The 25104-nt window shown below is 39.0% G+C and overlaps 6 non-coding genes and 1 pseudogene across 6 annotated transcripts; all 7 read right to left on the bottom strand.

Annotated features, from left to right (window-relative positions):
* LOC130222303 (zinc finger protein 208-like) overlaps nt 1-25104 on the bottom strand; it is a 758572-nt pseudogene that overhangs the window by 200866 nt on the left and 532602 nt on the right.
* Nucleotides 18534-18607, bottom strand: trnan-guu (transfer RNA asparagine (anticodon GUU)). The gene has a single exon. It is a non-coding gene; the product is annotated as a tRNA-Asn (tRNA).
* On the bottom strand, nt 18705-18777 carry trnak-cuu (transfer RNA lysine (anticodon CUU)). The gene has a single exon. It is a non-coding gene; the product is annotated as a tRNA-Lys (tRNA).
* On the bottom strand, nt 19962-20035 carry trnan-guu (transfer RNA asparagine (anticodon GUU)). Its single transcript has one exon. It is a non-coding gene; the product is annotated as a tRNA-Asn (tRNA).
* Nucleotides 20132-20204, bottom strand: trnak-cuu (transfer RNA lysine (anticodon CUU)). The gene has a single exon. It is a non-coding gene; the product is annotated as a tRNA-Lys (tRNA).
* Nucleotides 20787-20859, bottom strand: trnae-cuc (transfer RNA glutamic acid (anticodon CUC)). Its single transcript has one exon. It is a non-coding gene; the product is annotated as a tRNA-Glu (tRNA).
* Nucleotides 24785-24902, bottom strand: LOC130224037 (5S ribosomal RNA). The gene has a single exon (XR_008837138.1). It is a non-coding gene; the product is annotated as a 5S ribosomal RNA (ribosomal RNA).

The raw sequence follows: 25104 nt of genomic DNA, 5'->3' as shown, positions 1-25104 counted from the left end.
ATTTGTGCATGCTTGTTGTTTTAAACCAAACTATTAGGAGTCTGTCCTCTGCTTAAAAATGTTTGACTAATATGGTAGGGTTGCATACTAAACTAGCAGTATTCCACTGTATTTCATAGACAGGCATTGGCATTTGAGTTCTGAATGAGCCAAATATGCTCAACATACCTGTTTACTGTAGTACAAATCATTTTCTGTATTCAATTAATTTTTCCATATATTAAATAAATAAAACGGCCACTTTATAATAATAAATAGCATAAATATGAACATAAAAATGTACAGGCTAATTTACATATTTCACAATCATAATATAAGTCATAATAGGAAAAATAATAATAAGATACAACACGTGATGATATGCAGTTATGCAGTACATTCACTGAGCGGTTCTGTCACTGTTTAATCCTGTGCATGAATGTATGCTATAGTTAATACCACATGCACTGTAATGTGTTTTATTTTCATAGTTAATTTTGAAATAAACATAGCGAAATGTTCGTTAAGAGCTGTATTTTCGCTGGAGGAAACAGCTGTGATGATGAGGGGAGCGCCGAGGAAACTAGATGGGGAAACCCGATTGCTCCTCCATGACCCATTGGGGCACAAGTAATACAAGTGTTTCTGTAAATGCAAATATTATAACAATCTTTCTATAAACACACACACACCTTGTGCTCTCGCACTCCACAGCTGTGATTTGCTGATTAAATGTAAAACTAGCTGAAAACGGAGCGGCTGAAGTCTGCCGGCGATTTCATCTCACAATTAAAGGGGACTGAGGCGATAATATAGTAGTGTACGGTATGAGCTAATCGCAAAACTTTTAGGGGGGCTAAAGCGACGCCCATGCTGTTTTATAATTTTAACTGAGCGTTTAGCGAGACATCATCACTCAGTTGACTTGTCGTGAACTTCAAAAAACTCACCAAACTTTCTCATAGCTGCTGCGCTCGTCAGGGGGCGGAGAATGGCGCGATTTATGCAGAATGCACCAATTGTAACAAAATAAGATGCGAGTTAAAAAAACATGTGGTATACAGTTAAAGGGGACGCAAATACATGTAAATTAGGGAAGTCTAATCAGCTAAACAAGTGAGTATACTGAGGGTATACGCAATTATTGATCCTCAGAAGTCGTAATACCCAAACAGCTCATGGAAAAAAGTAGGCATACGGCGTATACGTGCATAGAGCAAAGACTACACCACTGGACTGGATGTCCTTAAAGGTGTGGTCTAGAGTGTATTTTAAGGCTATGTTGTGTTGATAAGATGCAATGCAATGTGTGCTCATGCTTCACTTGTAGAAACTCAGCTTGTTTTTTCATATATCTGACTTTGATTGTATACAAGCTACTCAGCTAACATGAAGACAAACGTCATATTTCCTAGTTCCTCTGAAAGGCCCGTCCTCAAGAGACTCTGATTGGTCAGCTAATACATTGTGCTGTGATTCGCGGATTGGCTCCACGTCACCAGGAAAAGTGTCACAGCTCTACAAGCATGTGCTTTTGCGCTGTGCAAATAGTATCAGTCAGAGTAGCTGTTAGCCGTATCAGTGTGAGCCTGAATCAGACAGAAAATGACACCGAGGACACAGCTGAAGCTCACGCCTGCTCTCTAAAATATCATCTGACAAGAGTCTTTCACAAATATTCAGAATATCCTGCTGAAAAATCCAGCTTAAACCAGCGTAGGCTGGTTTTAGCTGGTTTTCAGCCATTTCCAGCCTGGTCTTAGCTGGTCAGGCTGGAAAATGGCCACCTAAATCCAGCTAAAACCAGCTTGACCAGCCTGGTTTAAGATGGACATAGCTGGTTTTGGCTGGGCTCCCAGCCTGTCTAGGCTGGTCAAGCTGGTGTTAGCTGGTCATTTTCCAGCCTGACCAGTTAAAACCAGGCTGGAAATGGCTGGAAACAAGCTTGGAAATGGCCAAAACCCCTCTAAAACCAGGCTGGTCGACCAGCTAAAACCAGCCAACTACCCTAGGCTGGTTTAAGCTGCTTTTTCACATATATTCAGAATAAGCATGTGTAAGTAATATGAAACATTCTCATATCTTTTGCAAGTTTGTTATTTGAGATGTAGAACGCAGGGAAAGTGTCCGCATAGAGAGACACTGCAGCGCTGCTGAATATTGTGTGTGCTTACAGCGGTTTGATGGATAAACATGAATCTGTAGCTAATTTGTTAGCGGTGCCAAACAGCATTTCCGTTGTTTACATCCTTGTTTATGTCCTCACTACAACATATCATTAGCTCTAGAACCTGTGTCTGATGTACTAGAGACAACTCAAATGGTGGACATGGCTGGATAAGGCTGAGGAGCTGCAGGCAAGATTATTGGGCAGGCAGTCCTTATCACTGACATGGAGGAATCTTTAAAAACAACATACAAACAGCAAACAACAATGAATATATTTATTTCTGTTCTATATTTCTGTTACATATGCATCTGTTGCACTTTATTCTGAAAAGGGCTTTGAGATGCAACTTTTAAAGATGCTACTGAAGATTATTGTCATTAGTTTGTTTGTTCAATAATAGTAAATAAAACCATTTAAATTTTCCTGTCTTGCAGTGTTAGGTGTTTAATGAAGAGTTGGAAAGATCTGAAGGAGGCCATTTAATTGTGTTTTATAGACATTAATACTGTTTAAAGCTAAAATCACCAGATGTGCTCACTAATTAGTGAAGTTAATCCAGTCACTACAGTCAGATGTGCTTCAGACTATTAAACACTCCAGATCAACACATACATATTGTGTTTGTCCTCTACACAGGCTACAGGGCTGTTATCTCACTGTTCAGTCCTGTAAGAGTTTGTCTTCAGCTCTACAATCCTCAAACTGTGTCCTGAGAGAGCTGGACCTGAGTAACAATGACCTGCAGGATTCAGGAGTGAAGCTTCTCTCTGATGGACTGAAGAGTCAACACTGTAAACTGGAGACACTGAGGTAAATAATTCTCCACTCTACAATAACTTAGGGGTGGGCGGTACACCGGTGTCATAGTCATCACCGGTGTGACATTGCGCCACGACATGGATTTTCTAATACCGTCAATACCGTGATAAATCAATTATGCGCCTTGAATGGCTGGATTTACATCAATAATAGCTAATTCTAAATAATAAGGCATTAAATTTTCTTCAAATGTTCAGTTGTGGTCTGAATACATGTCCTTATACTACAGGGCTCGAAATTGCAACCATTTTGGTCGCATGACAGCCCCAAAATTTAATCTATGCGCCCTCATAATATATTTGGGAGCAATTGTGTGTCTGAATTAGGGCTGTGACAGTAATGGAAGAAATCATGCGGTATGTCAGTTAACCGCGGAGATATATAAAAATAAGCATTTTTAACGCACCGCTGTAATTTCTATATCCCAGTCCCTTTATCAACATGTTTAATACAAGTCATTATTTTAAAGATTATGACTTGAGAATATGATTTTACCTCAGCGCTGCACTTTTCTCCTTCTCCCTCGCGCTGAGCAGGTGACGGAGTGTTGTGAAGTAGTTAAACTCTCCTCAGTTTAATTTACAGTGTCAAACTGGCACAGGAATATCAGTATATTAATATTGGCTTTGCTAAAACGCTGGTCAAATGTAGGTATTTTTTTACAGAAGCTATTAACAGACGCGCATGCTGCAACCACGGTAATGAGTCAACAATCGCATATATTTTGACTTATTTAAAGTAGGCTATAGGCTTTAGCATATAATAATTTTGTGTAAAGACATTTATAAAAATATGTAGCTAATATATCACAGGGGTTTGTGTAGCAGCAATTACAGTGGAGCATTAATTAAATCCTTTTTTCCCGTGGAGCGAAACAAACACTGCAGTTGTGTAGCGGATGGAGACGCACAAAAATATACAATTCAGATATTTTCGTCGGCAGAAAAATATTCTTTGAACGAATTTTGTTTTGTACTATTTGTATCTTAGTTTTTGTCGGTCAGTTATTTACAAAATAAACAAGAATAACTGATAAACTGAAGTGAAGCGATGTGCCTCAGGGTCCGCTATATGCCGCGGCCAAAACACAAACTAAATACAATCGTAATATAAATAAAATAAAAGTGAAATATTCAGTTTCGAATATTTCGAATAGGCTGCTCTTTTAATTTTGATCATACAGTTAACAAAGATTCCATATTCGAAACTGAATATTTCACTTTTATTTTATTTATATTACGATTGTATTTAACAGACCAGTTTGTGTTTTGGCCGCGGCATATAGCGGACCATGAGGCACATCGCTTCACCTCAAAGGTTATTAGTTATTCTTGTTTATTTTTTAAATAACTGACCGACAAAAACTAAGATACAAATTGTACAAAACAAAATTCGTTCAAAGAATATTTTTCTGCCGACGAAAATATCTGAATTGTATATTTTTGTGCGTCTCCATCCGCTACACAACTGTGCAGTGTTTGTTTCGCTCCACGGAAAAAAAGGATTTAATTAATACTCCACTGCAATTGCTACACAAACCCCTGTGATATATTAGCTACATTTTTAATAAACTTCTTTACATATACAATTATTATATGCTAAAGCCTATAGCCTACTTTAAATAAGTCAAAATATATGCGATTGTTGACTCATCACCGGTCACAGCATGCGCGTCAGTTTATAGCTTCTGTAAAAAAATACCTACATTTGACCAGCGTTTTAGCAAAGCCTATATTAATATACTGATATTTCTGTGCCAGTTTGACACTGTAAATTAAACTGAGGAGCGTTTAACTACTTCACAACACTCCGTCACCTGCTCAGCGCGAGGGCGAAGGAGAAAAGTGCAGCGCTGAGGTAAAATCATATTCTCAAGTCATAATCTTTAAAATAATGACTTGTATTAAAAATGTTGATAAAGGGACTGGGATATAGAATTACAGCGGTGCGTTAAAAATGCTTATTTTCTGTGGAGCGATTGATTTGAGTTAGTAGGTCTGCTTTATTAAAATAAGCTTAAAATAAAAACAGCCTATGCTGGTTATAAAAAGGATTCAGTGTTTTCGTTTTGTAATCTAAATTTGTAATTTAAGTGGAAAATACTCAGGGCAGGCCTTTTATTCCTTTTATTTAGTTTATTCTGTTTTTCTATACAATCCTGAAAGATTCACAAGCAAAAATAAATACTAAACTAAAATGGGCGGTGATGACTGTAATAACCACATCACTGCGGTTGACATCTCATTATGGCGGTGATGCGGTTACCGTCACACCCCTAGTCTGAATATAATGGTTGTAATGCAATCTGATTTGATTTTCTCTAAAAACTTGCTGAATCGCTCTACCCTGCTGAAGTATTGGTTATTAGCTGTCAGTCACTCAACGCTTCCCGCTGTCAGATAACAGGGAGCTTTTGTTACTGCAGGAAATGCAAACGGCTGAAGAGTGAAAAGTGCACAGGTTTGCAAACCTCACCTAAAGTTATAATTATAATAATGGCGCAGATGACAGCGATCATAACATGAGGTAAATGTTGATCCGCCAGCTGAGATCAGTCGAGTGTTTTCGGAGAAGGTGCCCGAATCTCGATGCGTTGCATTCACAGCGTGTTCAGCGCAAATGTCTGCTAAATATAAAGTCTAATACTGTAGACATCATCGCCAAAGAAACTCGCCTTTACTAAGTTTACACTGAAACTACGGCTCATAACAAAGAGCGGTATTGCGCCGGTGGTCATCATGAGAATCCTGCTCTGTCTGCTCATAAATTGGTGTGGCTGACTCGCCTGCTTTATTCCACCAACACAGAGAAATGAAGATCAGCTCATAACGAGACTGAGCATTTACAATGACCCAAACCAAAACTTTTAAAGAGTGATAGAAGTGAGACTTTCTTTTGTCCGTTCTTCCTTGAGATGTATTTTATTTTGCTATTGAAAGTAATACCGTGATATCATACCGTCACCGTTCAAAAGATGAAAAATACCGTGATATTAATTTTAGGTCATATCGCCCACCCCTACAATAACTACAGTCAGACAGTTTCATATTAGGGCTTTTCATGCTTGAACATGTTAACTCTGGGTGATACTAAACCCCATATAACAGGAATTATGGTTTATCAGTAATTATGTTTCACACTGCTCATACTATATGTAACCGGTGTTCGACTCTCTGCGTTGTGTACAATAAAGAAACAGGCCACTGGTTCTGTTGCTGATGGTGGGTTTATTGTCACTCAAGCATCAGGCCAGAGCAGACTGGATGGATCAGAAAACAGCACAATAAGGAGATATGATTTCGCTTGTAAATTTCCCCACCTCTCCTCAGCGCGCTCAATGCGGACTCAGCAAACATAACAACAACATCATACCTAATTAAATCTAGGTAAACACATCACGAAAGTGTACAAAAAGAAAATAAATAAAAATAACAAATGATTACAGTTCCATACATTGTGATGTCAATTAATCTTCCTCTATCTAACTTCATATTAGTAATTAATGTAATTGAGAAACAAATGCAAACACAAATAAAGAACAAATGTGCATCAAAAATACCTGGATGGATCAGAAAACAGCACAATACGGAGATATGATTTCGCTTGTAAATTTCCCCACCTAACAAATAAATTGCAGTTAGATGATCAGTCGAAATCACTGTGTTTTGCATACATACTTATACACACACACTCAATCAACTGTGCTCAGTAAAAACTATTAATTTCATCCATCCACATGAAGAAAAATACTTCCTAGTTAATATAGAACACTCTTGCAAACACTACCATTGCATATTAAAAGCTGATTTAAAACATCCAACAACTTTTAGAACAATTTTCCTAGGAGCACCATTAACCGCTCACCTCTCCTCAGCGCGCTCAATGCGGACTGAGGACACAGCGCGGCAACCGGAAGTGACGTAGCGCGGTAACCGGAAATGACATAGCGCGCCAAACAAAAATAAAACTACTTTCATTAAACACAAATAAAGTAAAAACTAAATTCGAACATATTTCTAAACAAATTGATGTAAAACAAATGCACAAAAATTAAAAGGAGGGACTATTAGTGAAATACATTAAATTAATACTCTTATTAACACCCGTCACACTAGCATGTTCCATCCTAAACATAAGAGTTAGCATTTGCACTGGTTAGAAAGCAGTGAAAGTAATATAATATAATGTATGTCTGATATCTGCAAATTTAGGGAGTATCGACACCTGATTAGGGCTGGGCCATGTGTGTTTGATTAGATAAGGTTACTGATCATATACTGAAGTTATCAAGATATTATTGAAGGCGATTATTAATAAATATTGTCTGACATCACCCAGCCCTACACCTGATTAGACATTTCAGACCTCTGTAACATTTGAGTAAATGTCTTACAGTCATACAACCAGCTGTAATCATGCATCTAGCTGTCGATCATCTACAAAACACACTTATAATCTTTTAAAATCAACTATAAAACCACATTAAGAGGATACATTATTGAAAATATTGCACAAATAACAGCTCAAAAGAGTGTAAAGAAGAGTAAAGAGTGTAAAAGAGTGTAAAGAAGACGATCACTTATTTCCATTGATGATTTTAGCACACATCAACACTCTAAAAGGTGTGTGTTATCTCTGACACTAGATGAACTCTGCTCAGCTGGATTTATCTTGGGGCTTGATCAATAAGGAGAGCTGATCAGGATGTGTGTGTGTGTTCATCACTCCTGTTGACATGAGCAGAAACAGCAGTCAGCATCTTCACAAAACAAAGAGATGTGTGATTGTCCAACTGTGTGATGTGGACTATTGCTGTGTTTGTAGATTGTCTGGCTGTATGGTGACAGAAGAAGGCTGTGGTTTTCTGTCTTCAGCTCTGACTTCAAACCCCTCACACCTGAGAGAGCTGGATCTGAGCTACAATCATCCAGGAGATTCAGGAGTCAAGCTGCTCTCTGAACAACTGGAGGATCCAAACTACACACTGGACAAACTCAAGTATGTGGAGCATCACTGGCCTTGTGCTTTTCCACTGAATGGCTTTAAAAAGACACTAGAAAGCTCTTTTCTGATCTTCAGTTTTCTGTGAGGGTTATGGGGTGAGGACAGACAGAAGATACAGCTTGTAGAGTATTCCAGTCATGTCTATGAAGAGCGAATCATTGAGTGTGAAATGAATCTCCTCTGTAAATGTTGGAGTGTTTGGCTCAGTTGTGACATTAAGCGGGGCACACTGTACAGTTTCAGCATTTGAGCTGAGCAGAGAAACTTCTTCCTCCATTTGTGCTGAAGAATCCTCCAATATCAGGTCAGGAATAGGGTTGGGGATTGAAGATGGATTCAGATTCTGGAATCAGACACTTGGATTAATGTTCAGACTCTTGTTCTAAAATCAACATCTGGATTCCTCTTCTCTGTGCACACATGTGTATTTTTCACTTGCTAATCTGTCAGGAACTGGTGAGCAGCTTTAATAATCTGAACATAGTTTAGAGATGGACTGCAACATGTGCTCAAAGGCTGCATGTGCTGAAGAACGATGGCAAAGCTAAGTGTGATCACTGTAATAAATGAATGTTGCAGCAGGGTGTCTCCATCAACATGAGCAGTATCTGCGCTCGCTTCACCAACAGCAGAGGAAAAGAACGCACTGTGTTAGATTCATTGTGCATCCCGGCTGGAACCAACAAGTGTTGTGTGTTTTAGCTGAAGAGTTTGGAGCGTGTAGCTGAGCAGCTCAGTGCTAGCTTTAGCTTATTAGCTGAGGGGGAAACTAAACAGCTCATTCTCTCCATCGGTGTGTGTTTACAGTCTGGATCATGGAGGAGACGCGAGGATTACAGCAGGACCGCGCAAATGTAGGACTACACACATGCACACACACACACACACATACACACACACAAGGATTACAGCAGGACTGCACAAATGTAGGACTACACACACTCACACACACTCGCTCGCACGCACGCGCACACACATACACACATACACATGAGAATTACAGCAGGACCACGCAAATGTAGGACTACACACGCATGCATGCACACACACGCTCTCTCACAGACACACACACACACACACGCTTGCTCGCACGCAAACACACACACACGCTCGCATGCATACATACACACACACTCTCTCTCTCTCTTTCTCTCACACACACACACAAAGACACACACAGACACAGGCACACGCTCTTTCTTTCACTCTCATACATATACACACACACACACACACACACACACACAGCTGTGGTTATACACACACTCCCTCTCTCTTTCACGCACACACACACAGACACTCACACACACACACACACACACACACACACACACACACACACACAGCTGTGGTTATAAATGTTTGTGTTCTTGTGTTCAGATGTCTGTTTCCTCACACTGGATCCAAACACAGCACACACTCGTCTCATTCTGTCTGAGGAGAACAGAGAGGTGAAGTGTGTGTTAGAGGATCAGCCGTATCCTGATCATCCAGACAGATTTGATTATCATCCTCAGGTGTTGTGCAGAGAGAGTGTGTGTGGACGCTGTTACTGGGAGACTGACTGGAGTGAAGATGGTGCTGTGGATATATCAGTGTCATATAAGAGCACTAGGAGGAAGGGACGAGGTGTTGAGTGTGTGTTTGGATATAATGCTCAGTCCTGGAGTTTGAGCTGGTTTTCCTCCAGTTTCTCATTCAGACACAATAACACACACACTTGTCTCCCAGTGAAGCGCCTCAGCAGGAGAATAGGAGTGTTTGTGGATCACAGTGCAGGAACTCTGATCTTCTACAACATCTATAGAGACACAATGAGCCTCATCCACTCAGTACAGACCACATTCACTGAGCCGCTCTGGCCTGGGTTTGGGCTTTATTATTCTGGATCATCAGTGAAACTGAGCTAAAGACTGATGAGAGATTTACCCAGAATCCTCTGCAGGAGCAGTCAGCAGATGTGTGTGTGTGCGTGTGTGTGTGTGTGTGTGTGCGTGAGAGAGAGAGTGTGTGTGTGTGTGTGTGTGTGTGTGAGAGAGCCTTTTTATTAACAAATAATTTTTAAAACAATCTCTCATCAATTTATTCACCAGAGGAAAATACTAATCAAATAAAGTAAGGAGATAATAATAAATAACCAAATCTTCCATCTTCCATCAGTATATGTGAGAACATGAGCTCTTGTTCATCAAGTAAACACAGCGCATTATCACAACACCACTCAAATTCAGAAATGTCCAATGTGCTCATTTGTTTGTATAAAGCATACTTGGTTACAATTCGTGATTTAAACATTTTCTTCAGAACTGAAACCATTTCTTGATCTCCCTTTTGATCCATTTAGTTTTTTCTCCTAACATAAATGGCAGATTTAGCAGTACCAACTCTAAAATGAATCAACTGACATTGAACTTTTTTCCTCCAACTATATTTGTACCCAAGAATAAAAACTCTTGTTGTAAATAACACCTTAAAAACAGAATTTCTAGAATATTAAATAAAGATGAAAGTCTGGAGCAAAGCATAAACCAATGAAAAACGGTCTCTTTCATTACAAAACAGACACATTTCTCGAACATTAGGATTTAGCATAGCAACAAAAGAATTGACTGCTATGGCCCCATGGAGTCTCCTCCATTGAAGATCACCTGCTCTTTTAGGTGATGGTGCTTTATAAAGGACATTCCATACTGGCTTTGTTAATTCAGTCATTTCTAACTTCTCTCTCCACACAGTATCACTTCTATTTTTTAGCCATTTAGCATTTGTTACTTTAAGCATACATTTCACATTATATTCTTCAAGTAAATTCTTTTCTTGCATATTTAAAAGCTTATTTATCTTATCTAGAAAATGTTTCATAAAGCGTACAGATTTTACCCCCCAAAACGTTGACATTGTTTCCACTTCCTTAAAATCCGACCCTGTATTATTGACAATATGTGTGTGTGTGTGTCTTTTTCTTTGGCTCTCGGAGAAGGCGGTCGAACTTTTTCCCTCTCCGTCCCATATCTCTCCTCGCTAGCTCCTCTTGTCTTTGTCTTATTCTATCTCTGAGACTCTCCGTGCCCTGCTATCCAAACAAATAAGGAATTATGGATTTGATCAACTGGTCTCTGAATGCGATTGACACCATCTTCTCGACGAGAACTTTGGGCTCGGGAGAGCCCATCTGTCCTGCGGGGACGTTTGCAGCTGGATACCTGATGGACGGGTGGGAGAAGTGGCGCGTCCTGTGCCTGGCTGCTCTGTCTCTGGAGGATATTGAAGACATTTACCTATTCGGAACTTTGATAACAGGGTTTCTGCTGATGGGCTTATGTGGGGCCCTGGCGTATCGACGAATGATGAAAGAGGTCAGTGCTGCTCAAAACCCCACCAGGCTGGCCGGCTTGATTGAAGCGCTGATGGGCAGGCTTGCTAATAATCAGACTGCAATATTAGATCTCAAACTGGAAAACATCGAGGTGAAGTTAGCAGCTTTGCAACAAAATTTGGCCAGATCTGGAGACGAGTGATGGACATTAAATATCTGTGAAATTGGCAGGTATTGACCTAAAGTTGAAGTATCTTTCTACTCTTTCGGCTTCCCTGTGTTTTCTTTTCTCCTGCCAGACGGCCTCGGCTGGAGGAAAACAACTTCTCCCGGATAGCAATGTAAGGAGACGCTCTGAAATTCCTGCTCCCCGTCAAGGACACCTGTTGGTCTATACAGGCTTACGCACACACACACACAGATACACAGCACGACACTTCCTGGCCCCAATCCAACGCCTTCGTATGCTTTCACCCACTGGAGGGGGTGGGCGGGTCTGTGACCAGCGCCTCCATGGCTGCAGGACCTGATGGCTGCCCGCCCTTACCGGACTATATCCACACCCCCTGTTCCCATCCCCTGTGGCAATGTTATGTCTTGTCGGTGTGTTTTTGTGCTAGATTGCTGGGGCTTTTTCTTATCCCTGATCTCACATTGCTCCAACTTAAGAGCAAGGTGAGAGGGACTTTTTTTTTTTTGCCTCTCTTTCCTGATTGTATTTTATTTCCTGTTCCACCTCCTGTGACCTGTCTTCCCTGGAGTTGTGATGTCTGTGCACGGTCGGGGGGTTCCATTTACCTGCATTTCGTTGCCTTGTACTTGTACATGTGTGATGACAATAAATTGAATCTAATCTAATCTAAAATGTTTGATTTGTATACATTTGTTTTATTGCAGCATATTCATCAGACCTGGTAAATCATCACCTGATACATCAAAGCGTGCTCCACACACAACTGGCTCTTCAAGTAGCCAGTAAATGGACATTAAAGGTTCCATCCATTGATGTTTAAACAAAGACCAAACTTTAAAAAGACTCTGATAAAACGTAGGAATTCTTTTCAGATCAAGTTTCTTACAATCCATTAAAAACAAAGCAATGTCCAGTCCCGTTTCATTTACTCTACGCACAATGCATTTAGCAACAGGTATCTATGCCAATCTTTCAGACCCTAACATGAGCTTCTGCAAAAACTGAAGACGAGAAGTCGCACATCTACTTGCAAGATGTATTAAGCCTTGACCTCCGTCCTCTTTAGCGAGAAAAAGAATGCTTTGAGGGATCCAGTGCAACTTGTCCCAAAAGAAACGAACCATTTCTGCTTGAATTTTACGATAAAAAACCAACAGGAGGATCCAGACATGAAGCTTACGCCACAACGATGAAGCTGCAAGATTGTTTATAATTAAAATACGTCCTTTAAAAGACAACTGAGGAAGCAGCCATTTGCATTTTTTAAGCGTCCTGTTCATTTTTCTTCCATTCCTATGCAGTTCTTTTGTATAAATGACTCCCTGCCGAGATAAACACCAAGATATTTTATGCCATTTCTTTGCCATAGCAGTCCTCCTGGTAAAGCAGGACTTCCCTTTTCCCATTTTCCAATCAACAGTGCATCACTTTTTTCCAGTTGACTGTAGCTGCTGAAATCATTTTAAATTTGTCAACTGTCTGTTTTAGTAACTTTACATCTTCAGCATTATTTATAAAAACAACAACATCATCAGCGGATGCAGATAAAAACAAGGTGCTGTTACATTCTGGTAAAGTCAACCCATTTAGATTTTTTTTCAACATAAGTAACGGGTTCTGTAGCAAGCACATCTAATATTCCAGACATTGCACATCCCTGTCTTACCCCCCTCTGAACTTTAAAGGGGTTACCCAAACCTCCATTAATTTTCAATACACTCTCAATTCCAGAATACATTGCCTTAATCATAAAACCAGGATCAAAACCAAAAGCTTGTAACGTGTAGCATAAACATGAGTGCTCAACACGGTCAAAAGCCTTCTCTTGATCTAAAGAAATTAGACCAGTATTGATACCAAATCACTTCCAAAACATCTCTTACAAGAGTTATGTTATCAAAGATGGATCTTTTTGGTATACAATATGTTTGATCATAATTTGTCACTTCTCTATTACTTTACTAAATCTCATAGCCATAACTTTGTATTCTGTACACAACAATGAAACAGGTCTCCAATTTGAGATATTTTGGAGGTCTCCCTTTTTGGGGAGTAAAGTGATGACAGCTCTTCTGCAGCTAAGAGGAAGATAACCTTTTGTCAAACTTTCATTAAATACTTCTAAAAGATCTTCTCCTATAACGGGCCAAAAAGCTTTCTAAAATTCAGTAGGTAATCCATCGATTGCAGGAGCTTTCCCATTCTCCATATTCATTAAAGCTGTATAAAATTCTTGTGTGGATAAAGGCAGTTTTAAAAGAGCATTACTTTCTTCATTTATCTTTGGCAACCCTTCAACAAAACTATTGTCAGTCAATACTGCTTCATTAGTCATTTCAGCCATATATAACCTCTTATAAAAACGTGTTGCAATATTTCTTATCTCAGTCAATTCGGTTATTTATTTTCCGTTTTCAGAAATTAAAGAAGGAATTATTCTATTTTGACTATTTTTCTTTTCCATATCACAGAAAAATTTGGTAGGAGCGTCCATCTGATTAACGCTCTGAAAACGTGAGCGTACTAACTCTCCTTGTGCTTTTATATCCAGCAATCTTGCCAAAGAAGTTTTCTGTGAATATGAGCTCTATTATCATTCGACAAACTCTACAGTTCATTTATCTCCTTTTCTACTTCATTCAAAGATTTTGTTATTTCTTTCGTAACATTTAATGTATACTGTTGACAACAATTCTTTATTTGAGTCTTCCCACAATCCCACCATTGTTGTAAAGAACTCTAGAAAAACTTTTCTTGCTTGAAAACATCACAAAAATAAATAAAAGAATCTTTAAAATGTTTATCACTTATTAAAGAAGCGTTAAAATGCCAAAAAGCACTATTTGACTGTATATTATTCATGAATACAGAACAAATAACTGCACTATGGTCAGAAAATCCAACAGGATTTATCATACAGGACTTAAAAACACTAAAATGATGTCTAAAACTGTCAAATTTATCCAAAGATAAAGAATTCTCTTTACAGTGAGCCCAGGTATACGGTCTAGAGTTTTAATTTTTATTCCTCCAAACGTCACTGAGATCAAAGGTTTGAACGAACTGTTTAATAATCTTTTGAGAAGCAGGATGTGGCTTTAAGTGATTCCTGTCAATTTTGTCATTCTCACTGCAATTAAAATCTCCACCTAAAACAAGAAAATCATCAGTATTTCAATTTTTCAAGGTGTCATTAAGTCAATTTAAAAACACAACTCTTTCTGCTCCATTTGCAGGTGCATAAATATAAAAACCATCACCATTTATTCCAATTGTACTATAACTTTTATTAAACGTCCTTTCTCGATTTCATTGATTTTATAGGAAATTAAAGTAACTTTTTTAGAAAATAAAATTGCTACTCCACCACTAATGGAAGATTTATGGCTCATAAATAGCTCTCAATCACACTCTGTTTTCGTATCGACTTCTGTTCTTTTATCACTGTGTGTTTTCTGCACAAACATAACATCAATTAACCTCTCCCTTATAAACTCATATATCATCATCATCCTTTTCTGAACATTTCTAGCAGCGTTTAAATTTAGGGGTCCAATTTTTACTTGGTTCATAGAGCTATTAATGTTCAGAAACACATTTTTAAGAGAGAATATTATAATCAAAATCACAAAAGGCATTGATCTAATCCATACTATCTTTGTCCTCATCAAGCATTGTTTTTCTTAACTTGTTTCCACAAACGAAACATCTCAAGGTCAGAGAAAAAACCTTCTTTTGACCAATATTTTGTGTCTTTTATGAATCGTTCTGGATTGGGGAAATAGTGGTCAGCTTCAATACCTTTCTTTCCTTTAGTCTCTATTAGAAAACGTCTAATGTCTTCAGCTTTAAAAAGAGCATTTTCCTTTTCATTTTGAGAACAATCAGAGAAAACAGCACACAGAAGCACTTGAATCTGAATCCTCATCATAAGATATGTTCTCATCATCAAGATCGCTTTTTTTAGCTTGTTTCTTTATTTTTTCATTAAGATTATTTTTTATTTTGATTGGAATTTTAAATGTTGGTTCAACTTCCCTGTCCAATTCACAATCATTCAGCCTAACTTCTTCATTCCCAGATTCTTTAGCTTTTTCTGACTCGACTGTAACTGAAGATACAGTTTCTCCTATTGCCGGCTCTCTTACTTCACTACTATCAGCACGAGAAAACTCGAACACCCGTTCCTCTGTACTACTTTCTCCCGTAAACGGCTCTGCCCGCATCACACTCTGCGTCTCATCTGTCCCGGGCTCCGGTGCGGCAGTCACAAGTGCGCTATTCTCAGCCGCACTACTGTCCTGTTCTGTATCTTTATCACCCTTCTCGGGGCAATTACGGATGAAATGGCCGTTTTTTCCGCAACCGTAACTCTTCATCGTTGTATCAGATGACGCAAAAATCGTGTAATTGAAACCATCTATTTTTAGCTTCAATGCCAAGTTTAAATCCTCGTCGGTATTCTTTAGGATCATGAAAACATGTCTCCTAAAGGACACAAGATGTTTAACTAAAGGAGACTTGCATCATAGAGGTATTTTTTTTTAATGGGGGATACAAGTTTCCCATAGCGTGACAATTCCTGTGTGATGAGTTCGTCTTTTACGAAAGGGGGGACGTTTGAAAGGATTACTTTCTTTGAAGGAGTGCTCAAGGGGAGCACCGCAGTAAGTGAACCTCCGATCACCACGCCATTCTGAACTACCTCGTTTGCCTTCTCAACAGCGTTTGAAACAATCACAATTGCATTATTCATGCGAGATGCAGACACGATGCCTCATGGCCCACTATCTCTCCTACAGCCTAACACGCGTCTTCCACACTTGCATTGGACACTATCTTAACTCCATGTCGCCGTGTTAAACTCTCAAACACTGTTTTGTTTGGAAAAGCCATACTTCCAGTTAAAAAAACAAGCTGGAGCAGGCGTTTCCTCACAAAACTAAATCAACAAACTATACAACTCAAAAAAGAAAGAAAGAAACAAAACAATGTTGCAAAGAGAAGATCACTCTTACCAGCCACAGTTGGCTTCCACTCACGCTCACACTCACCACACCCACTCCCAGCATGCACTCAGAGAAAGAGAGAGAGTGTGTGTGTGTGTGTAGCGGGTATCATTTGTATCTGTAACATCTGATGATCTGCATGAAGCACAAAAATGTCCTAAACTGTGTTTCCAAAGCTGAAAGTAATGAATTCAAGGCTTCTTGCTAGCATAAGACATTATAAATGATGATTATTAAAGAGTAATATTCTGTTTTTAACACTTTTTCATGATCACATGACACATTTCACATGTCCGTGCTTACTAACATTGCATTTGCACCTGAAATATCATCAAATAAACCACTTTTTTCCTCCCAAATCTGTGTTGTTTTGAGGTTTATGTGTGTGTTTCTGTTTCCAGAAGATATATTGATTTGATAAATGTTATATTTGTGTAATTATTTCATGATTTGTGTGCGTCCCTGAGCTTGTTTCATCTATAAATGATGTACTTTTGCTTTAAATTACATCTCAGAAAAAGACTTGCCATCATATGGGCCCTGCAGCCCTAAAAGCAGACTAAAAGCAGGGAGCAGGAAATCTTGTCCATTTGTGTTTTTGGTGCTCTCACACATCTTTCATACAGAGAATCTTCTCAGTGTTTGTGTAATTCTGCGTTCACAAGTTAATGACCAAACACACGTTTAGAAAAGTTCACAATGTTGCTGAGGATGAAATAATGTGAAAAACATTCAGTCAATATTTACAATAGGTTAAACATATATATAGATTACATATTTGTTATATAGATTATAGATATATAGTAGAATATAAATACCTTATATTTATTTAAAAAAGCTTAAATTTCTATAAGTTGTAGTAATAGAGATTTGGGCTCAGATATTAATAGGAAGTAATGTTGTAGACATGCAAGTCATCATGAACTGGATTAAAAAAAGTTTCTCAGAATTGAGAGAGAGAGAGAGAGAGAGAGAGTATATATAGTGTAAAGTAAAAAACATGGGAGTATCAGTAAGTCATGACTGCAACAGTGAGTGGCAAAAAAGCTTAACAAAAAAGACTTTTATTTGGCAGAGAAAATTTTAATTCGTCCCTGGGTGGGCTCGAACCACCAACCTTTCGGTTAACAGCCGAAGGCGCTAATCAATTGCGCCACAGAGACTTCGAGAGCAATCCAGCTGTAGTCGAAATGCTGAACTGTGTCTCAATAAGTATGCTCGAAGAATCCAATTAAAAGCTGCCGAAAAGAGAGAGAGAAACACCCAACGTGGGGCTCAAACCCACGACCCTGAGATTAAGAGTCTAATGCTCTACCGACTGAGCTAGCCGGGCTTCCCATACATTTATTCTAGTCACTGTTTTGATCAATACCTTCCCTACCTGTGTAAAGTTTGATGCTGATTTTAAGTCAACTGGAATAAGTAATTTGGCCAATAGAGGCACTGGACAACAAACTTCTGCTAAATCCTGATGTCATCTTGTAACGCCAGACAGCACGTGGCCCAGGATCATTGCCCGGTGCACGTGTTAGCAGTTGCAAGGCAGCAAAAGCCTTCGTTCGTCCCTGGATGGGCTCAAAGCAACAACCTTTTGGTTAACAGCCGAACGCGCTAACCGATTGTGCCACAGAGACTCAGACTAAATATACCAACTGTGGTAGAAACGCTGAACTTTGTCTCACTTGGTCTGCTGGATGAACCCAAATGAAAGCTGCCGAAAAGAGAGAGAGAAATGTAACAGAAACACCCAACGTGAGGCTTGAACTAATGTCACTGAGATTAAGTGTCTCATGCTCTCCCGACTGAGATAGCCGGGCTAGTGAGAAACTCATTCTAGTCACTGTTTTGATCAATACCTTCCCTACCTGTGTAAAGTTTAATGTTTTTTTAAGTCAACTAGAATAAAAAAATTGGCCAATACAGGCACTGGACAACAAACTTCTGCTAAATCCTGATGTCATCTTGTAACGCCAGACAGCACGTGGCCCAGGATCTATGCCCAGTGCACGTGTTAGCAGTTGCAAGGCAGAGAAAAGCTTAATTCGTCCCTGGGTGGGCTCGAACCACCAACCTTTCGGTTAACAGCCGAACGCGCTAACCAATTGCGCCACAGAGACTACGAGAGCAACCCAACTGTAGTAGAAATGCTGAACTGTGTCTCAATAGGTATGCTCGAAGAATCCAATTGAAAGCTGCCGAAAAGAGAGAGAGAAACGCCCAACATGGGGCTCGAACCCACGACCCTGAGATTAAGAGTCTCATGCTCTACCGACTGAGCTAGCCGGGCTTCCTATACATTTATTCTAGTCACTGTTTTGATCAATACCTTCCCTACCTGTGTAAAGTTTGATGCTGATTTTAAGTCAACTGGAATAAGTAACTTGGCCGATCCAGGCACTGGACAACAAACTTCTGCTAAATCCTGATGTCATCTTGTAACGCCAGACAGCACGTGGCCCAGGAACATTGCCCGGTGCACGTGTTAGCAGTTGCAAGGCAGCAAAATTTGTTCGTCCCTGGGTGGGCTCGAACCACCAACCTTTCTGTTAATAGCCGAACAAGCTAACCAATTGTCCCACTGAGACTCAGAGACCAAACCAACTGTTGTAGAAAAGCTGAAGTTTGTCTCACTTGGTCTGCAGGATGAACGCAAATGAAAGCTGCCGAAAAGAGAGATAAAGGTAACACAAACGCCCAACGTGGGGCTCGAACCCCCGACCCTGAGGTTAAGAGTCTCATGCTCTACCGACTGAGCTAGCCAGGCTTCTGATACATTCATTCTAGTCACTGTTTTGATCAATACCTTCTCTACCTGTGTAAAGTTTGATGCTGATTTTAAGTCAACTGGAATAAGTAACTTGGCCGATCCAGGCACTGGACAACAAACTTCTGCTAAATCCTGATGTCATCTTGTAACGCCAGACAGCACGTGGCCCAGGATCATTGCCCGGTGCACGTGTTAGCAGTTGCAAGGCAGCAAAAGCATTCGTTCTTCTCTGGGTGGTCTCGAACCACCAACCTTTCGGTTAACAGCCGAACACCCTAACCAATTGTGCCACTGAGACTCAGACACCAAACCAACTGTTGTAGAAAAGCTGAACTTTGTCTCACTTGGTCTGCAGGATGAACGCAAATGAAAGCTGCCAAAAAGAGAGAGAAAGGTAACAGAAACACCCAACGTGGGGCTCAAACCAACGTCACTGATATTAAGTGTCTCATGCTCTCCCGTCTGAGCTAGCCGGGCTTGTGAGACACTCATTGTAGTCACTGTTTTTATCAATAACTTCCCTACCTGTGTAAAGTTTGATGCTGATTTTAAGTCAACTGGAATAAGTAACTTGGCCAATAGAGGCACTGGACAACAAACTTCTGCTAAATCCTGATGTCATCTTGTAACGCCAGACAGCACGTGGCCCAGGATCTATGCCCAGTGCACGTGTTAGCAGTTGCAAGGCAGAGAAAAGCTTAATTCGTCCCTGGGTGGGCTCGAACCACCAACCTTTCGGTTAACAGCCGAACGCGCTAACCAATTGCGCCACAGAGACTTCGAGAGCAACCCAACTGTAGTAGAAATGCTGAACTTTGTCTCAATAGGTATGCTCGAAGAATCCAATTGAAAGCTGCCGAAAAAAGAAGAGAAACGCCCAACGTGGGGCTCGAACCCACGACCCTGAGATTAAGAGTCTCATGCTCTACCGACTGAGCTAGCCAGGCTTCAGATACAATCATTCTAGTCACTTTTTTGATCAATACCTTCCCTACCTGTGTAAAGTTTGACGCTGATTTTAAGTCAACTGGAACAAGTAACTTGGCCAATAGAGGCACTGGACAACAAACTTCTGCTAAATTCTGATGTCACCTTGTAACGCCAGACAGGGCTTGTGAGATGCCCATTTAGGAGAAAGTCACTGTTTTGATCAATAACTTCCCTAACTGTGTAAAGTTTAATGGTGTTTTTAAGTCAACTGGAATAAGTAAATTGGCCGATCCAGGCACTGGACAACAAACTTCTGCTAAATCCTGATGTCATCTTGTAACGCCAGACAGCACGTGGGCCAGGATCTATGCCCAGTACACTTGTTAGCAGTTGCAAGGCAGAGAAAAGATTAGTTCGTCCCGGGGTGGGCTCGAACCAACAACATTTCAGTTAACAGCCGAACTCGGTAACCGATTGTGCCACAGAGATTCAGACTAACCGTATCAACTGTGGTAGAAACCCTGAACTTTGTCTCACTTAGTCTGCTGGATGAACCCAAATGAAAGCTGCCGAAAAGAGAGAGAGAAAGGTAACAGAAACACCCAACGTGGGGCTCAAACCCACAACCGTAAGATTGAGAGTCTCATGCTCTACCAACTGAGCTAGCCAGGCTTCTGATACATTCATTCTAGTCACTGTTTTGATCAATACCTTATCTACCTGTGTAAAGTTTGATGCTGATTTTAGCAACTAGTGTGTATAATAACGCTGATAAAGGACATCCTTGTCTTATAGATCTGGAAATCTCAATGTAGTCTGTTAAAAATCCATTTATTTTAAAACAACTAACAATATCTGTATAAAAACATTTTATCCACTTAATGAAATTCTCACCAAAGCCAAATTTCTGGATTAAGTCAAATAAATAGCTGTGCTCAACTCTATCAAAAGCTTTCTCTAGATCTATGCTGAATAAAAATCCTTCATCTTTTTTTTTCTTTTATGTACCAGATTAAATCTCTTATACTTGTTATTGTGTCTGCTATATCTCTGCCTATTACACCATAAGCCTGATTAGTTGTGATAAGAGTGGGAACTACCTTTTTAAGTCTGTTTGCTAAAATCTTTGCTAATATCTTATAATCTGTATTTAGCATACTTAAAGGTCTATAATTTTGCAAATCATCTTTATCACCTTTATTTTTATAAATTATTTTAATCATTCCTTTCTTCATACTCTCACTCAACTCTCCTTTTTTAAAAATAGCAGTAAAAAGATCTTTTAAAATTGGAATTAAAACATCTTTAAAAGTCTTATAAAACTCGGATGACAAACCATCTAAACCAGGGCTTTTACCATTGCTTAATTGTGTTATAGCTTTATTTATCTCATCTTCAGTTATATCACTATCACACCGTTCTTTATCCTCTTCGCTTACTTTGACTTTTATTTGATTCAATAAAAAATCCTTATCTTCTTCATGAACTCCTTCTCCTTTAAACAAAATGCCATAGAAATCTTTAACTGTTCTTAAAATATTTTCTTTATCTTTGACATTTTCCCCTTTTATTGAGACATTCTTTATCAAATCGGCTTTTTGTCGTGTTTTTTCTAAATCATAAAAGAACTTTGTACTTCTTTCTCCTTCCACTGTATTTTTCATCTTACTTCTTATTCTAGCTCCCATACATTTTTCCTCTTCTACTTTTTTCAGTTTCTCTTCTAATATCACTATTCTCCTAATATCCATATTTCCTTCTGTTATCTTTTCCATTTCATTCTCCCATTCTTTGTTTAATTGTCTTTCTTTAGCTCGATTAGCTTTCTGGATTTTCTTTGAACATTCTATTGAAAATCTTTTGGCCTCTAATTTGACATTGTCCCACCACACACTTATTTCTTCATCATACAACTCATCATTTACACTATTAATAATAATATTTTCCATTTCAATTTTATAACAATCATTCTTTAAGAGCTCTGTATTAAACACCCATACACCTGGTCCTCTTTCAACTCCACTGAAATCCATCATTACATACAAAAAATCATGGTCACTACAGCTAAAAATCTTGTAAAAAATCTTTGAAATAAAAGATTCTAATCTTCTTGTACATAAAACATAGTCTAATCTACTTTGTTTTAAAACTGTATTCACCCACTGCCTTCTTGAGTATTCTCTTTTGGCTCTATTTCTCTCTCTCCATACATCTACATATTTATGTTTTTCAATCATGTATTTCAGTTCTTTTCTTCCAACATCTGCTCTATAAACCATATAATCATCTACATCTATCCTTTCTAAAACAGTATTAAAATCTCCTAAGACAATAACATTATTCCATCCACTCATTAAAACACTTAGGTCCTTAAAAAAAGAAACTCTTTCCAAGTCTTGATTTGGAGCATGGATGTTACATATTGTTATTTCTTCACCCTTATTTATTATTTTAATAGTTAAGATCCTTCCATAGTTATCTTTAAATAAAACATCAAATGAGCATCCTATTCCTCTTCTAATTAATATTGCCATGCCTTTTTTCTTATTTGGGTCATTATTATACAATATTTCCCCGTCCCAACATTTTTTAAACTCATTAATAATCGTTTCATTCCATCCAGTCTCTTGTATACATATTATATCACATTTTTCTGTTAAAGCAATTACATTTTCAAACTTCACTTTAGATGACAGCCCTCTTACATTAATTGAAACCAAACATAAGTTGTTCATTAGAAATATAAAAAAAAACAAGCCATCCAAACAAAAGAAAATCCAAATTAAACAAACCATCAATCATCTGTAGTCTTTTTTAATCTAAAATCTTAGATCAGTTCTGTCAGTTTTTAGTTTTGCTTTTGCTTCTTTTCTGATTTCTGTTTCTTAAGCACTTGCTGAATATTTATTTGTACAGTTTTTCTGCGTCTTCTGTTAATGCTGTCTATTGTTCTGTCTTTAGTCCCAATATTTATTTCATCATTATCATCATCGCTTACCTCTTCCTCAATTCTGCTTTCTGTATTTTCACCCGCTGCTCCTTGTTCTTTTTCCATGTCCTGTCCATCATCTTTCATTAGATGTTGTGCCTCAGTCTCTACTGTATCTCCTTCATCCTCTTCACTCATGGCCTGCTCCTCTTCATGTTCATTCAAACCATCCAGTGTTAATTTCTGTTCTTCATCCTCTCTTTCTTTATCGCTTGATTTCTCCGTTGGTTTATGCATTTCCATCACTCCAGTGTCTTCCTCATCCGATTCACATCTGCACCACAATGCTGTCTTTTTGCAGCCTTGGCACCGTGGGGCTTTACAGTCCCGCGCAAAATGCCCCTGCTCCAGACATTCTCTACACACAAATTGTGGGCAGTCTTTTTTTTCATGTTCAGTGCTTCCACATAATCTGCATGTTTTTATCTGCTGATCATGTATCACTCTAAAATATTTGGGTCCTTCCTCTGTATCAAATTTGACGTTGTAAGGAAGAGTCATGACTTCTTTTGGAAAGTTCACCCTGATGAACCTTGTTCCATCAGCCACAGTTGTTCCTGGATGATATCTTCTTCTTAGTGGGAGAATTGGAGAAACTCCCCAGTCGACAAGCTTTTGGATGATTTCACAATCTTGAATATAGTTGGGTAAATTTAAAAAAGAAACCATTCTCTTAGTTGTGCAGAGTTTTGATATCTCACAGAATTGTTGGTAATTATGAGTCCATCCATTAAATGATCACAGTCCGTTTCATTTTCCATAGTTAGTTCATAGTCAAAATTAGATTTTTTTCTCAGTCCAAACAATTTCCCAACTCCAGTCTTTCCTTCCACAGCCTTTATAATCATAACTACTGTGATATTTTCAGGATCTTTCACAGTCATTGTCAAAGTTGTTTCTTTTTTATATTGTCTCTGAAATCTAGCTTGACTTCTCAGTTTGTTTATCATCTCATTTCTTTGACTTGTTTGCTGGGTGTTTTCCAAACGTTCAGCAATTGCTTTACCTTTTGTTTGTTGTATTTCTCCACTTCCTCCTCTACTTGTGTCTGATCTGTTTTTCCTCCTTCTTGCCACAACAGTTGCCCATGTGTCATTATTGTCAATGTCCTTGTTTGAATCTCCTGAATTGATATCTTCAGGAGTAGCTTTGTCCGTGCTGCCGTAGTCCATATTCAGTTCTTGTTCCTTTACCGAAGTGTCCATCCTTTCAAAAGGTTTTAACCCCAAACAGATAACACTGTCTGGGGTTTAACTAAAACTAAACAAAATTTATATAACTTATTTCAAGCAAAATCAAGTAAAAAACAATAAAGAAAATCAAAATGGGAGAGCCTTTCTCTCCCTACTGCCACCTCACACTTCCTTGAAAGCAGTGACTCAGTCAAACTCAAGGGGGCGTGCTCAGGGTGGTATGGCCGTAAGCGAGAGTAGCCGTCAACAGTTGGCTATTTAAAAACAGGCACAGCACCAGGAGCCGAGTGCCGCTCAGCTTGCCTTGACACAGCACCGACAGAAACAATGCCCTTGGCCCCTCAATAGTTTACCTCTTTTTTTTTTAATTGTTTAATTAATTAATTTTTTTTTTGCCAAATGAAGGAATTCAAAAAGCTTACAGCACCTGGTATTCCCAGGTGGTCTCCCATCCAAGTACTAACCAGGCCCAACCCTGCTTTGCTTCGAGTTCAGAGGAGATCATGCATTGCCAGGGTGGTATGGCCGTAAGCGAGAGCACCAGTCAAGAGTTGGCTATTTAAAAATAGGCGCAGCACCAGGAGCCGAGTGCCGCTCAGCTTGCCTTGACACAGCACCGACAGAAACAATGCCCTCTGCCCCTCAATAGTTTACCTCTTTTTTTTTTTTATTAAATAATAAAATTTATTTTTTTTGCCAAATGAAGGAATTCAAAAAGCTTACAGCACCTGGTAT

The sequence above is a fragment of the Danio aesculapii genome, chromosome 4 (assembly GCF_903798145.1).
Source record: "Danio aesculapii chromosome 4, fDanAes4.1, whole genome shotgun sequence".
NCBI classification, from domain to species: Eukaryota; Metazoa; Chordata; class Actinopteri; order Cypriniformes; family Danionidae; genus Danio; species Danio aesculapii.
The sequence above is the reverse complement of the archived record's forward strand: the minus strand, read 5'-3'. Positions and strand labels throughout refer to the sequence as shown.